The following is a 5654-nucleotide window of genomic DNA, read 5'->3' on the forward strand; positions in this document are numbered from 1 at the left end:
TACACTGGTGATCACCTTTGCCTTTAATTTATTTCACTGCTATTCTGGCTTACGGGTTTTAGTACGCACTTTTCTTGTCAACCACTTCTGATTGGCGCTCTTTGCCCTAGCTGGCCTTGCGCCAAAAAATCAATAAGCCTCATCATTTGCAAGCGCAATGCACCGTAATAAGATTTGGTTTCATGCTGTACCTGACATTTCTAATTGCTATGATTTGTGTCGACACTGCCCTGCACTTGTTTTGGGCTACACTTGTTTTGTACTAAACTTGTTTTGTAATTCCTCTTGTCATGCTTTACTTGCTGCTCTTTGTGTAAGGGGCCAGGGCCCTTCAAGCTGTTTCAACAGCTTTTTTCCTGGTCTTCCTGCAGCATGGTTGTGAAATTAACTCAAACTCAAACTAAAAAAAAAATGGCTGATGATTACGTTACTCCCTAATGCGATATTTGGGCGGAGCTGTTTAGCTGTTCTGACTGCGCAAAATATGTTCAGGCAAAGAATTTCACGCGGTCATATTTGTATGGTTACAGAAAACTTGTATTTGCAGTGGCATTGACGAAGCACATGCGCCGGTTGCCTCTCTCGGGGTTCTGGCGTCGGCGGTGCTGGGCATCCACTCTGGCAGCTCGTGTAGCTGCAGCGGCTGACGAAGCGCACGACCGGTTGCCTCACTCGCAGTTATCCTCACTCCTGATGGCTGCAGCGCGCTGAGGCAGCACTCACTCCTGGGTTCACTCGACAGCAGCTATGGTGCACCTCCGCGTCGGCGGCGCGAAGTGTGTCGCAGGAAGGGACCGCGAACTGCGTCTTAGGAAGCGAACGCACATCATCGTCGCGCGCACGCCACCCTCACGTTTTCACCGAGCGTCGTGCAGTCGAGCGCCTCGTGTGGGCACAGCACTTACCCCCCCTCCCCCCCCCCCCCCCCCCCACCCGCACATTTTCGAAAAAAGCGTCTGGCGACTCCACGGAGAGCCGCCCTCCCCTCCCAAGTTTTGAGACAGCCTCCTCCGTTTCTTTCTTTCAATCTTCGGTCTTGCCACCGTTCGTCCGGCAACGACGACGGCGACGCAGCTCAGCCCACAGATGGGCGCCAAAGGGCTGCGCCCTAAAAAGATCGGGGCTCCATCGCACCTCCGAGGAATACCATATCTGACGTATAGACGAAGCGGCCATCGGCACGACGGCGACTAACTACTCTCCCCGCCGTTGAACATAGTCCTCCAGTGGCGTACACGGGGTATATATATTTTTTTGTTGTTGTTGTTAGTGGTTAGAGTTAAAGGAACAGGGGCGGAAATAGACTGGGGATATTACTGAGCCCATCTGGGAGTTCACCTGCGTTCAACCAACCCAGTCCAGGAATGGGAATATAGTGGTACATACATATTAGGATAGGGTAGAGGAAAATAAAGATTATGAAGGTAAGAGAAGCGTAGAGGAGCGTACTTTCACTGTGGTCGATCCCTCCGCACACAGCACACCTCAAACAGTGCAGGTTGCGTCCGCGAGGCCGGAGCCTCGACGGGAGCGGTGAAGCGTAGGGGCGAGCTGTCCGTGACGAAGAGCGAAGTCTGCGCTTGTTCCGAGTACTTGAAAGTTCTCTAAAATGGAGTGCGGCTGACCGACGGGTACTGGGGCTCGCACTCGACGGCCCGCACCTGCAGAACACAAGCTGGGGAAACCCATATGCAGGGCGACAACCCGCGTTGAGAACGGGCAGCCGATTTGAAGTCACAACGAAGCGGTCAAGCGTGTAGACACGTCCGCGCTGCTGCGAAGCGGCAACCGAACCTCGGATAATGTGATCCGCAAAAAGGAAAGAAAATAAAACGACGAAGGCGAACATGAAAAGAAAGAACAGTAAGAAAACAACAATACAACAAAGAAGCTACTTTAAACAACAAATGAATTCAAAATAAAAATGAAAATTTTTGTGATGCCGTGAGCGCACTTATATGAGATTCCGATTTTCTTGTTGACTTAATTTAGCCTTGATGGCAATTGCCAAAATGGCTGACCGTCGGGGTGAAAGCAGTCATCGAAGACGTACAAATTTACTGCATAGCTTGAGATAGAATAAATTTGACCAGAACTCCTGGCCGTGGAACTGATATACGGTGTGTAGCATACATACGAATATTCTACAAAGTCGATTCAACGCATAGTTGAATCGTCTTCGTCGCGTTTTTCTAAAAACGTCCGAAAAATCCAGGCTCAATGTCATGATTCGTCAAGCATATATGACAGCCTTAGGACTGCACCAAAAAACATCGACGAAGAGGTTATTGTATCTTGGACTACGTAACACATGGGAGGAAATACAGGAGGTGCATCATAGCTCTCAACTGGAACGCTTACGCCTAACACCAACAGGACGAGCTACACTGCGACGGCTGGGATATGCCATACCGCCACTGCAAGACCATAAGGAGCGGGTTCCACTCCAACTCAGACAAGCCATCAGGGTAGCCCCCATCCCAAGAAACATGCACCCACTCCACAACAAAGCTCGACGCATAACAAGAGTACGAGCCATGAATAATAAATACGGCGACAATCCAACAACAAGGTATACGGACGCGTCTCCATACATAAACAAACCAGCCCACGTCGTGTGTGTCGCCAATGCAGCAGGGCAAGTAACACCGCCCTCACCGTCCGCACAACATCAACGGAAGCTGCTGAAGAAGCCGCTATTGCCCTGGCCATCATGAGACACGAAGGAGTAGCAAAAAGGACACCTGCACACATACACACGCACACACACACACACACACACACACAAATACACCCACAGGGATTCTACACCACTGCGACCCGGGCAGTTACGTACAGTTGTAGCTTTTGTGTCCCGTATTTTTATATTTATTTATATGTCCAGTGTTTCGTTTTTTTTTTCTTTCACCTAACGTTGTATATATGTTATTCTTGCCCATGTGTTTTATATTTATGTTAGCCCTCTACCCTATCCCCCTATTCCTATGTACTCTTTCCTCCCTATCCCACCTCCTCTACACCAGCAGGCGTTCCGGTGTCCGCCCCTAGGCGAGACAATTTACGCCTGTTGGTGGGCCTTCCTTTCTTTCTTTTGTGCAATAAATACATACATACATCACGACGGGAAAAGATGCAATTACAATTATGACGGATTCGCAGGCGGCGTGCCGCAGTTACCAACGAGGCCGCATCAGCAAAACGGAACTTCAAATTCTTTAGAATACTGCCCACATACCTGAAACGCGGCTCGTCTGGATACCTGGACACGAATCTCTCGAAGGTAATGAGGCGGCTCACGCCGCTGCCCGCGAGCTTATACACTGGGCCATTACCATAGAGGGACAAACACCGGTTGCGGCCCCCAAAACAGAACCGCTTGTCAGGTATGCTGACATTCTCATTTATTACCGTCAAGGCCGAAGAACCTTCCCGACTCCGCACTCCCAATTAACAAGAGCAGAAGCCACCACCCTTCGAAGACTACAGACAAATACGTACCCCCCCAGAACCCTACTCCATGCGATTTACCCTACCCAATACCCGTCTACCTGCAATTTCTGTCCAACTCCCGGTACACTGTACCAACAGATTTGGGAGGGCCAGAAGACCCCAGGCCTTGCCCCAATAACCTCCCCCTCCTACAAGCAGTGGGTGAATCGCCTGACGAGCCCGGACCTTGGGATCCAGAGTGAACTGGTGAAGAGGGCCTGGACCGCCAGCCACCAGGGTATCCCGGAATAGGGAAGCCCCCCACCGGGCGGGTGCCCTCACATCTGCACCAGCTTGACAAATAAAGATTTATTCATCATCATCATTTATTCATCTTCTCTTTCGAGTTATTCGCGCGAGGGCACTGAATTTACTAAACCTTGTGGTTTTGCTAGTTGATTTTCAGGTTTTGAAGAACTCTTCGTTTTGTATGTAACATCTAAAGATTTCTTTACTACTTTTATTATTTTGGCCACATCACGACCGCTTGCGTACGAAGCGTCACCTACAAGAGTAGTAGTAGAACTTATACTTTAAGAGGAGGACCACTGGTCCCAATGGAAGAAAAAGGTGAGGAGGAAGGGAAAGGGAAAATAAACAAATGCTGGCAGTTTCTATAGACACAGTTGATTGAATGATCGGCTCAGTCCTTGGTACCTGCGCGCAACAGGCCAGTTCTTAGTACCAGCAGTAGAGTAAGTAGTTAGGTACAGGTTCGGTAGAGTGGTACAGTTGCATTCGGTGGAGGACCCACACAAACAACTCGTGTTAAACCATTTTGGTACTAGTTGCGCGTCAATTTGTGGGGTTAGGTGTGTGACTGCGGGTTACCCGAGTGACCCGATGGCCCGGGGGCAGATTAGGTAGGCCCCGTTGGTTGCCATCGTCTGCCTTCGCTGCGTATCGGCGACGCTCAGCGGATGCAAGACGCTGTTTCCTTCTCTTGAGGAGCTCGTCTTCCACGGGTGGCGTTCATTTGGGAGTACCGATCTTTTCTGACATGACGAGTGGTTCAATATCGTGTCTGATAAGCGGTTTACGAGCCCATAGTTGCCGTCAACGTGACTTTGGCGCGCCAGTTAGAAGTCAGTTCTAAATGATTCCTTCGCAACTTGGATGGGAATGTGAAATACCGCATGCGATTGCACCCCGACGCATGCGCGCCGAGGGTTTTTAGCTCCTTGCATCGCGGCCAATCGGTCAGGTCAGAGGCCAGTCGAGCCATGATCAGAAATATGCATGTAGTAGCTATAAATGTTATGTATTAAAATAACCAAATAACCATCAGTATCCTTCACTTGATGATTATCAAGGTTGGTGTGCTCGTCTACTTCCCCGACCGACTATCTGCACAAGGCGATACACGACGGTCTTGCCTTCTCTGACATACCTGAAATGTTTGTGCGAACATCGCACAATTAGTGTGTGTGAGCTTTCGCTTTCCTTGCACCAAGGCTGTCCACGAAAAGGATTTTGTGTATGCTGGTTAATGCACGCCTGAAATTCAGTGCCGTCCTCAAACCATATAGCCCTGAGGGATCGCTGCGCAGTGGCGTATACGCACCTATGTAGTACGGCGCCCATGGCAAATAACCTGTGGCAGCCGCCATGATGAGGATATTGTTTATTACTATTGCCATATTCGTGTGCGTCCAAACAACGTCCATTTGGATCTTTGGCCACGATATTAAAGCCCTTATTTATCGATTCCTCACTACAGTTGGCTACACTTCCATTTTAGCACATTCATACATCCTGTCGTTCGCCAGAAGTTCACAACCCTAGAAAAAACGTACTATTAAAAGAAAGCCTTGCCAGCTGCTTGTTAATTTCTTGCTTCATACAGAACAGACGTAGCTCGTAAATCAAGTTTTCCCACGCAAAAAAAAAAAAAAAAAAAAGGCGACGCAGTAGGACTGCAAGAAATTCTTATCGTTCGTCGCAGCGTTTCCGCGGAATAAATTGCTCAACATTATTTCTTGCAGTCTTCAACTCTGCACACTCCGCCCACAACTTTTTTATTCATCCTGATGACGCGCTCAAAAACTCGCTCTGGCAAGCCCCATGGTCTCCTAGCAGCACGCCGTCGAATCTCGTGACACCAGCGCTGACTATCGTCGTTAACATTCTGTCGACGAAAACGCGCTGATAATGTTTGTACCATT

The sequence above is a fragment of the Haemaphysalis longicornis genome, unplaced genomic scaffold (genome assembly GCF_048455015.1).
Source record: "Haemaphysalis longicornis isolate Haplotype H1 unplaced genomic scaffold, Haemaphysalis longicornis Haplotype H1 scaffold_12, whole genome shotgun sequence".
In the NCBI taxonomy this organism is placed as follows: Eukaryota; Metazoa; Arthropoda; class Arachnida; order Ixodida; family Ixodidae; genus Haemaphysalis; species Haemaphysalis longicornis.